The 11,320-nt window shown below is 45.9% G+C and overlaps 1 long non-coding RNA gene across 1 annotated transcript in view; it reads right to left on the bottom strand.

The window, feature by feature from the left end:
• The window catches only part of LOC133387150 (uncharacterized), a 39,849-nt gene extending 30,186 nt beyond the window's left edge, over window positions 1-9,663 (bottom strand). The window contains exon 1 of the long non-coding RNA XR_009763390.1: window positions 9,409-9,663. This is a non-coding gene — a long non-coding RNA (uncharacterized LOC133387150). The remainder of the gene's footprint in view (window positions 1-9,408) is intronic.
• Window positions 9,664-11,320: the final 1,657 nt, after the last annotated feature.

The raw sequence follows: 11,320 nt of genomic DNA on the forward strand, positions 1-11,320 counted from the left end.
TCCCCTTGACGTATAGCTTGGTTCCATTGTACTTTTGCTAATGGTACTGATTCACAGGGAAGCCTGAATGACAAGATAAAACAAAACTATCAGATGCTAAAAAGGAAATCAAGAGGACAAGGTGTGTGGCAATGATATTAAGCTGTTCTGTCATTACGCATGGTTTTCTTCCCCTTGCCTACAGCACAGCCATTGTGTGCAACCTACCCATGCTTTACCATAGGTAGTACCTCCTGGAAGGGGCTAACATTTTGTATAAACACCTTCCCTTCCTTAGTAATTCTTGCCTGTTTTATTGTATTTTAATATATCATACTATTACCAGACACCCCTAAAATCTAGTTGTTGCTATAAAAATTATGGCTGGCACCATTTAAAAACTTTTTACATCCAATCTTTGTCAGGAAGACATTTTATTTTAATTTGTAATTTGTAATTTGAGCATAAAAGATGATACTTTTTAACAACTTTTATACCACTTTAAGAGTCAGGGCATTTCCCCAAAGAATCCTGAAAATTGTAGTTTGTTAAGGATCTCCTAACAACTCTCAGCTTAACAAGCTACAGTTCTCAGGATTCTTTGGGAAACTTCTCTGACTCTTAAAGTGGTATAAGAGTGCTTTAAATGTATGGTGTGGATGTGACTACCATAGCTTTAATTCAATCTCCCCCCTAAAAAAAAATTCAATGCATTTCCCCATCACTTTTCTAACTGCAAGAAGTCAGTTTCTTTTAATAGTGCATTTGTTGTGCTAGGGTGACAGATTGCTTTAATCCACTTTAATTGCACAAACCTAAATTTGCTGGTATGTGCGTGAATCCTTCCCAGTCAGAAGGTGCTCCAGGTGCGGCTTGCTGTTGATAAGCAATTCCAAGGCCCCTGCTCACCAGTCTGGTGGTTCTTTAACTTTAAACCAGACTTGGACTAGACAGCCCTTCAAACAGAAGGTTCTTCAAACAGAGGACTGTCCTCTGACAGCATCTCGAACAGATGATAGTCCTCTGCAAAGCAGGATACATGGCTAGCCTAAATTTAAAACCCTGATTTTCCAGCACACTTCTCCCTCAGTGCCCCCCCACTTCAAGTGTTTACTGGGCTGCATGCACACCATACCTTTAAAACACACAGCTTCCCCCAAATAATCTTGGGAACTGTAGTTTGTTAAGGGTGCTGGAAATTGTACCTCTGTGAGGGGTAAACTACAGTTCCTATGATTGTCTGGGGAAAGCAATGTGCTTTAAATGTATGGTGTGCATGCAGCCATGGAAAGAACACCTGAAGAGGGCTATAGACAGTGAGAGGTGAAACAGAGAGATAGGCTGCTTTCACACTGCACTTCATTCCATTATTCTGACAATTTCTTACCTGGTACTTTGTCCATTATATTTGATCTTTCACACAACGTACAAACTAGTTCTGGAATTCTAGAGGAATGTGGTGTACGTTTAGCGTAAATTTCAGTGATAAATGATACCAGAAGTACAGGCATACCCTGCTTAACGTCGTTTCACTTAATGTCACCTCGCTATAACGTACATGCTCCATCCAGAGCTTGGAAAAGTTACTTTTTTGAACTACAGCTCCCATCAGCCTAATCCAGTGGCCATGTTGCCTAGGTCTGATGGGAGTTGTAGTTCAAAAAAGTAACTTTTCCAAGCTCTGCATACGCCACCATTCCCCACTTAACGTACACGTGCTTCACAATTACGGACACTTAATGGCATGACGCCGCTGCCATCTAGTGGTGATTGCAGTGCAGTACATGCATAGATTTATCTGAAGGAGTTTATCTGAAGGAGCGCCTCCAGCATCACCAATTATGCCGCCTGACGAGATCAGCCACACAAGACCTTCTCGCGGTTCCACCAGTTAAAACAGCGAGACTGGTGCGGACCAGAGAGGGCATTTTCGATTGTGGCCCCCACCCTCTGGAATTCCCTCCCTTTCAATCTTCGCCATGCCCCCTCCCTAATAGGTTTCCGCCGGGCCTTGAAAACCTGGTTATTCAGGCAGGCCTATGGGATCTCTGGGGCGGGTTAGTTATTAATGTTGTTATTAATTGGTAGAGTGGTGTTTAGATGAATGATACAATTGTATATTGTATTTTATTGTATTAATGTACATCACCTAGAGTGGCCGTTAATTCGGCCAGATAGGCGACTCATAAATAAAATTTTATTATTATTATTAGATAATTGCTTCACTTTAAGTACATTTTCACTTTACATACACGCTCTGGTCCCATTGCGTATGTTAAAGAGGGGTATGCCTGTAATCTGTTAGTAAGGCTGGGAACCCGGAAAATCACAGGAGTTTTGCTAGCTGCAGCTGCTCATGTGACAGGCATCCCAGTATGCAGTGGGTTCCCGCCCTTTAGTTGCGTGGGGTTTTTTTGCCTGATGAAAATTGTACCAGTATTCCGGCATCAGTGCAGACAGCAACAGCATTTGCCACACACACCCCTGTGTCAATACAACAAAAATAATTTTAAAAGTCAGGTCCTACAGGGAGAGGGCTTGCATGGCAATGGGACGAGATCTTAGACCTACACAGTGGGGAACAGTGCACGTGTCTATAATGGGTGAGGGATGAAAACACGCTGTGTGAAAGACAGTTGCACAAAATGCTGGTATAGTGGCTGAAAAAGCTGCTGTTCCTTAAAGCAAAAGTATGTGAAAGGGATTTTACTGCAGTGTGAAAGGAATTTTAGAAATCAGGACAGAAGCACTACCCTTTTAATCCACGAAACTAATGCAAATAGCCCCATATGTGAAAGCAGTCATAGAGAATGAGAACTGTGAGCTAAAGATTGGAAGCATCTCAAGATGCACAGTGCCTCTCTCTGGAGATGGTACGTGAGACTGCAGATCTGCCACCTGGAACAGTACGCTCTTTGCTTGTCTCTGCTTATGCTCTACTTGTAGATTTGTCAAGAAACCAAATATTACCAAAATGGCAGTGATTTCTCCCACAAGGGAATCCTAACCTTGGTAGTCCTGTCCCTGGAATTTCTCACACTCTGGGGAGTAGGCAGCAGCAGCAGCATTATTCAGCCTTGTAAATGCTGAATGTCTCCTACTCCTTCCCAAGTTTAGTCAAGTCCAATTGTTTCCCACTTGTCAAACAATTTAGAAAGCTTTGTCCTCTATCTTTACAAGATTTAGATGAATGTTGGGAGGGAGGGGAAAAGCACCCAGGTCCCAGGCTGATAATGAGAGTAAACTATACACAATAGTAAATGGGACCTGAGCTGTTAATTTACCTGTGTTAACGTTATGGAAGTGTCACTGTCTGCATCCTTTCCTGCTATATCAACAGCCACACTGCTTTTCATGATACTATGGAATAAAGTCATTTCCTTGATGCACATGGGGTGGCAGTTTTCTATGCAAAAATTTCTCCAGCAAGCAGTTATAGCTGGTCTGTCTTGGAGAGGCCAAGGACAAACTAAAACGCTGTTGAGATAGATTCGAAAGGATTCATTCTGCCTCTCCACTGTACAAGTCATTATCTGTACAGGTTCAGTGGGAAGAGGCCTGGCCTGGCTTATCTCACAGCTGGATGACCTCAGATGATTGCTGAGGAAAACCTTTTTGCTTCTGTATCAAGAACGGCTTTCCTTTCTCAGGAGAGACTTTGATATATGACTGCCTGACATTGGGAATGAGTCAGGGGCAAAGGAAGTAAGAAGTTCAGAGAGAAGGGAGAGTCATAGTTCAGGATTTTCATGTTCAGTCCCCAGGACTTCCAGCAAATAGATTTCATGAAGGCTGGGAAGTGGGAAGGCATCCTTTCCAGATGCCTTGTTAGAGAGCCAGGGCTAGTCAAAGCAGATAATATTGACCTAGAGCAGCCTTTCCCAACCTGGTGTCCTCCAGATGTTGCTGGACTACTGCTCCCATCATCCCTGACCATTAGCCATGCTGGCTGGGGCTGTTGAGAGCTGGATTCATCAGGATGGGGAAGGCTGAGCTACCCAGAGAAAGAGTATGGCTTGTATAAGGCAGGTTCAGCCAATGCAGTTTAGCTATTTGAGCAGGGGTGGTCAATCTGTGGCCCTCCAGATGTTGTTGCTACTAACACTGATGGCTATGTTCTATCTCCATGGTTGGAGGTAGTATGCTTCTGAATACCAGTTGCTGGAAACCACAGGAGGGGAGAGTGATTTTGCACTGAGGCCTTGCTTGTGGGCTTCCCACAAGCATCTGGTTGGCCACTGTGGGAACAGGTTGCTAGACTGGATAGGCCATTGGCCTGATCCAGCAGACTATTCTTATGTTCTTATGTTGGACTTATACTCCCATCAGCCTTAGCCAGCATCGCCATTGGTCAGGTATAGGGTTGCCGGGCTCAGGTCGTGAGAATGATTCTGTATCTTTAAGAGAAGAGAAAATTCAGCCAAGTGGAGGTTTTCTTGCAACACTGTAATGGGAAAAACCACAAGGTGGAATTCTCCCTTCCCCCTGCACAACTTTTAAAGATACAGAAGACCTCTTATTAGACATATGTATAATAAGTCCAAAACAGTGAATGCCGGGTTATTTATGGGATTGTCAACACTTAAGGATAACATTCCGGGTTTGATGGCTTGTACTCCAAAAAAGCTTATGGTATAATAAATTTGTTGGTATTTAAAGTCCCACAAAACATCCTGCATGAGCAGGGGATTGTACTTGATGACTTTATAGGCCTCTTTTTGATTCTATAATTCATTGGTTTTTGTTGCAGCATATTTAGGGAACAATCCTGACCCTTGATATGGACTCCTAGAGGTGGTTAGGATCCATCAGATGTCTCTATTCGCTGTCCTCCCCTGGTGGGGAAGGGTGGGTGCTCCACTGCTAGAGTCCACTGCTGCAGCAAGTGCAGTAGAGGCAATGATATTGCTGGCAGAGGACCCTATAAGGGGCCAGTTGAGGGACAGGGTAGTGACAGCGCGGAACCTTGGCCATTCCATCTCTCAGAGCAATAGACTGGAGTTGGCTCCGCAAAAATATGGGAATAAACCACCCACCTTCTGCTTTGGCCAGTGCAAGTAGCAAGGCTTTGGATGGGATGGTGACTCCACCACTCCCTTCTGCCCTGCTGCTTCAAGAATTTCACTGTAACACCAATAGCCTTTGGAATAGCATCCTCGGAGTCTCAGCCTGGAAGCCTTACTTACTTACTTTATTTATTTATTTATTTTATTTTATTTATATACCGCCCTAAGCCCGAAGGCTGTCTGGGCGGTGTACATAAAAGGTAAAAGCAGGCACAATATATAAATACAATAAATATAATAACTCAAAAAAAACAAAAACACACAAACAATACGAGAACCAAACAACATCCAGAATACAACATAGTAATAAAATACTGTAAAAATACACTTTAAAATGCCTGGGAGTATAAAAAGGTTTTCACCTGGCGCCGAAAAGATAGCAGCGTCGGTGCCAGGAGCACCTCATCAGGGAGACCATTCCACAGTTTGGGAGCCACAACCGAAAAGGCCCTATTTCTAGTCACCATCCTCCGAGCTTCTTGATGGGATGGTACTCGGAGGAGGGCCTTAGATGTTGAGCGCAGTGTACGGGTAGTTTCATATTGGGAGAGGCGCTCCACCAGGTATTGCGGTCCCATGCCATGTAAGGCTTTATAGGTCAAAACCAGCACTTTGAATTTAGCCCGGAAACAAATAGGAAGCCAGTGCAGACAGGCCAAAACAGGTGTTATATGAGCGGACCTTCTGGTCCGCGTCAACAATCTGGCCGCTGCATTCTGGACTAACTGTAGTTTCCGAACTATCTTCAAGGGCAGCCCAACGTAGAGCGCATTGCAGTAGTCCAATCTAGAAGTTACCAGAGCATGAACGACTGAGGCGAGGTCGTCACTGTCCAGATAGGGACGTAGCTGGGCTACCAATCGGAGATGGTAGAAAGCATTCCATGCCACTGAGGCTACCTGAGCCTCAAGAGACAGGGAAGGGTTGAAAAGAACTCCCAAGCTACGAACCTGTTCTTTCAAGGGGAGTGTAACCCCATCCAGAACAGGGTGAACATCCACCATCTGGGCAGAGAAGGCACTCACTAACAGCGTCTCGGTCTTGTCTGGATTAAGTTTCAGTCTGTTAGCTCCCATCCAATCCATTATCGCGGCCAGGCAACGGTTTAGTACGTTAACAGCCTCACCTGAGGAAGATGCAAAGGAGAAATAGAGTTGCGTGTCATCAGCGTACTGGTGACAACGCACTCCAAAACTCCTGATGACCGCACCCAGCGGCTTCATATAGATGTTGAAAAGCATGGGGGGCAGTACCGATCCCTGTGGGACTCCACAATGGAGAGTCCAGGGTGTCGAGCAGTGTTTCTCAAGCACTACCTTCTGTTGACGACCCACCAAGTAGGAGAGGAGCCACTGCCAAGCAATACCCCCAACTCCCAACTCCGTGAGCCTTCCCAGAAGGATACCATGGTCGATGGTATCAAAAGCAGCTGAGAGATCAAGGAGAATCAACAGGGTCACACTCCCCCTGTCCCTCTCCCGACAAAGGTCATCATACAGGGCGACCAAGGCTGTTTCGGTACCAAACCCAGGCCTAAAACCGGATTGAAACGGATCAAGATAATCAGTGTCATCCAAGAGTCCCTGGAGCTGGCTGGCCACCACCCGTTCCAGAACCTTGCCCAGGAACGGAACATTCGCCACAGGTCTATAGTTGTTCAAGTTATCTGGGTCCAAGGAGGGTTTCTTCAGGAGCGGTCTCACTACCGCCGCTTTTAGGCAGTCAGGGACCACACCCTCTCGCAAAGAGGCATTGATTACCTCCTTGGCCCAGCCGGCGGTTCCGGTCCTGCCAGCTTCCACCAGCCAAGAGGGGCAAGGATCCAGCACAGACGTGGTCGCCCGCACCAGTCCAAGGATCTTGTCAACATCCTCAAGCTGCACCAACTGAAACTCATCCAATAAATGAGGACAAGACCGTGGTCTGGATGCTTCATTGAATCCAACTGCTATAATATTGGAGTCTAAGTCCCGACGAATGCAAGCGATCTTAGTTTGGAAGTGTCCAGCGAACTCATCACAACGGGCTACAGATGAATCTATAGTATCCCGAGGGCCAAGATGTAAAAGCCCTCGTACAGTTTTAAAAAGCTCCGCTGGGCGGGAGAGTGATGCCTTAATACTGACAGCAAAATAACTCTTTTTTGCTGCCCTCACCGCTGCTGTATATCGCTTAGAGCAGGCACTTACCAAGGCATAATTGCATTCGTCAGGAGTGCACCTCCATCTGCACTCAAGCCTCCTCCTCTCTTGCTTCATCGCTCTCAGCTCCAGGGTATACCATGGGGCTGCATGAGCTCTACATAGGAGGGGGCGCATGGGAGTGATCGTGTCAACCGCCCGGGTCATCTCCGTATTCCACAGTTCAACCAGGGCTTCAACAGGAGCGCCAGTCTTCTCAGTCGGAAAATCCCCTAGAGCCCTTTGGAAACCCTCAGGATCCATTAGTCTCCGGGGGCGGACCAATTTAATAGGTCCCCCACCCTTGCAGAGGGAAAGGGTCGCCGTAAGCCTAAACCTCAGCAAGCGGTGATCTGTCCATGACAATGGGGTAGATGAAAAATCCCCAACCTCCAGATCACCATCTCCCTGCCCAGTGGCGAAGATCAAATCAAGGGTATGTCCCGACACATGCGTCGGGCCAGTAACAAACTGAGACAGCCCCATGGTTGTCATGGACGCCATGAAGTCCTGAGCCGCCCCAGATAAAGCAGTCTCGGCATGAACGTTGAAGTCCCCCAGTACCAACAGTCTAGGGGACTGCAACAATATCTCTGAGACTACCTCTGTCAGCCCAGTTAGGGAATTTGTTGAGCAGCAGGGTGGGCGGTACACCAACAAAATTCCCAACCTGTCTCTCTGGCCCAGCGCAAGGTGGAGACACTCCAAACCAGTCGTCACCTGTACAGGGTGCTTGGAGAGTGAGAAAGAACTCCTATAGACCACGGCAACCCCACCTCCCCGACCTTCGGCTCTACCATAATGCTGAACCATGTACCCAGGTGGGCAAAGCTGGGAAAGAGCAATTCCTCCCATATCACCCACCCAGGTCTCGGTTATACACGCCAGGTCAGCCGCCTCCTCCACAATTAAATCATAAACAAGGGAGATCTTATGTTGTACCGACCTGGCGTTTAACAACAGCATATGGAGATCCGAAGGCTGACTGATAGGACAACCAGCAGTCCTGGGGATGTGAGGACAACCGGAACAGGCCACAGACACTACTTGTCTGGGACGAGTTCCCCTTACCTGGCATGTTCCCCTAACAACACCATACCTCCCATTACCCGTCACTACGCTAATTGGGGCCCCCGAAGGTCTCCCCGGTTGATGTATGATACACTCTCCCAGGCACATATTAAAACAGATAAAAGCACCAATACACACACACCTGATCACATTCATACCAAATAATAACAAATAATACCAAAAATTTATATCAAAATACAAACACATACACACACTTAATCAATAATACAATACAATAAACATACACTCAATACACTCAAACAATATTAAACTACAACACAATTCCAACTAAAGACTCACATATAGTAACAATTCAATCATTCACAAAACATAAACACATTCAAAGCTATTTATTACATCCAGGTGGCAGCAATGAGTTAAAAATGTTGCAAACTCAGAGCCGCAACTATATTAACAACACTGGCCGTTCTTAAAAGGACGCAATAACAGCAACAATCATACAGTCATTCACACCACACTAATCCATACACACAAAAAACAGCAGCCAGCGATGAAATTGTTCCTCTCCAGCCAGGGCAAGCAGCGTAGCAGAGTGCTGCAGTAGCAGCAACAGGCGTACTGGGTGCCCCAACAACGTCCGAACCAGGGCACAGACAGGCAAACAGCAGCACACCAGCTTCCTCCTCTCTTGCACGATGACGATAGCAAGGCCACAACGACAGCACCAGGCAGTAACAACGGCCACACTCACACACAAGCGGGCAGGCAACAACGTCGACGATGCAAAGCCAGGGAATAGTCCTCAATCCACAACGGCAATGCCCGCGCCCAAACGGGCAGGAGACAGCAAACGACAGCAACACAAGGCCACAGAATAACATCTGGGCAGAGCCGCAGCGCCGCCCTCAACAACAGCTCCGGGTGGCGGCAACAGTAACAATGTAAAAGCAATGGGCGTGTACAGGAATGGAGTCCCAAGTGGCGGCCGACTTGCATGCGAGTAGGCAGCGGCGGCAAGGATGGAGAGCCGCAACGGGTCTGCAACGACCCCCCCCAAGCAGTAACACAGCAGCCACAACCAAAACCCAAGACGCAGCAACAGAACGAAGCAGCGATGGGAAGCAACGAGCCTGCAGAGAAACGGCTCTCACCCGCCTTCAGTGCCAAGAGGAAATGTCTCTCACCCGACCTCAACGGCAGGAGACTCGGTGTCTGATGGTGAGTTCACACACTCGCTCTTGTCTGCGTCGTTCTTCTATTTACTCTTGGCGTTCTTGCTGCCTATCTCTTGTGCAAATATCTGCAAGTTGGAAAGTCCCGAAAACGCTGCTAAAAGATGTTAAAGATGTTAAAAAAACAAACAAACAGTAGCGGAGCTCAAGCCACAGCGAGCTCTTACGCCGCCATCTTGTTCTGCTCACTATATTGGGGGAGGAATCCTTAATGTGAACTTAATACTTAATATCCTGCCCTCCATCCCTGAAGGTGCCCAAGGCCCCAAACAAAAACACTAAAATCACCCTCAAGCATCTTAAAAACAAAAGACTTTAAAAACATATTAAAGTAAAACATCTTTAAACAACTTTAAAAAAAAAGACAGAAAGAAGAACAGCTTAAAAAACATATTGTAAAGCAATTCCAGCACAGACACAGACTGGAATAAGGTCTCTACTTAAAAGTCTTGTTGAAAGAGGAAGGTCTTCTGTAGGTGCTGAAAAGTTAACAGAGATAGTCCCTGTCTAATATTTAAGGGGAGGAAATTCCAAAATGTAGTGTTGGAGCACTAAAACTCTGTTTCCTATGTTGAGCAGAATGGACTTCCTAATAAGATGGTATTTGCAGGAGGCCCTCACCTGCAGAGCATAGTGATCAACTGGGTATATAAGAGATAAGACAGTCTTTCAGGTATGCTGGTCCCAAGCTGCATAGGATTTTGTACACCAAAACCAGAACCTTGAACTTGGCCTGGTAGCTAATGGGCAGCCTGTGCAATTCTTTCAGCAGCAGGGTAACATGTTGGCGATACTCTGCCCCAGCCCCAGCAACAGCTTCTGGACTAATTCAAGCATAATTCATGCTTCTTTGCTCAACAGAAACTCTCTTTCCTAAGCCAATCATTTGGGAATTTGATGGTAAAACTGGTTTACTAGGTTTGTAAATCTGCAGTTCCATTTAATGAACCCACACCAGCCTGTGGCTGGTTCTCTGCAGAATCTAGGGTGCCTCTCCTGTACACTACTAGGCTCTACACTACACTACACTACTACTAGGCTCCAGCCCTCTCACTTTGATTGAATTAAGCATTTAATGTTGGCATGGGGCCTAGTAGTTTTCCATCAAGTCTGAAAGTTTTCAATGTAAAGAGGAGTTATGTCTTTGCCAGTCTGGGAACGGACAGTGAAGGCCGTTGTTATGGTAACCATCAAGATATAGACTGGGAAAGTGCTAACAGAGTCTGAGTTGTTGTTCTTCTGCATCAAGCCTCTGACCTGAGAGGCTGTCTTACTTTTGCTTTTGAAGAGAAATGTGCTGTAGAGCTAGAGGGGGGAAAGGAAACTGCTGAAAAGCCTTAATGTCTTTGAATAAAGACTCTTAACATGCTCTAATGCTCTGAAGAAGTTTCTTGCTCAACTTAACTCCAACGTAATGTATGCTGTTTCACGCAACAACGCACACACACCAACATTTAATCCTGTTACCCATGTGATCTCTGAGAGAAGCCTCACACTGTGACTAAAGCATGATAAAGCTTGTCAATACCTATGTCTCAATACCCATAATCCCCTTTCATATCTTCAGAGTCTCTGCTTTCTTCCAGTCACAGAGCCAACTGACTGCTAATTACAAAACATACCACCAGTTATTATCTAATAATGCACAGCACAGCCAATGTGAGTGTAGAGGAAGGAAGTGCAAGGGGGATTATGTCTGATAAAAGATTTCTATTCTCTGGAGTTTTATTGGATTTAAAAAAGAAGAGCTGAACTGAAATAATTTTTGATTAAATAATATATTTCTTTATTAGGGATTTAGGAAGCTGCCTTGTACTGAGTCAGAGTATTG

The sequence above is a fragment of the Rhineura floridana genome, chromosome 6 (assembly GCF_030035675.1).
Source record: "Rhineura floridana isolate rRhiFlo1 chromosome 6, rRhiFlo1.hap2, whole genome shotgun sequence".
NCBI classification, from domain to species: Eukaryota; Metazoa; Chordata; class Lepidosauria; order Squamata; family Rhineuridae; genus Rhineura; species Rhineura floridana.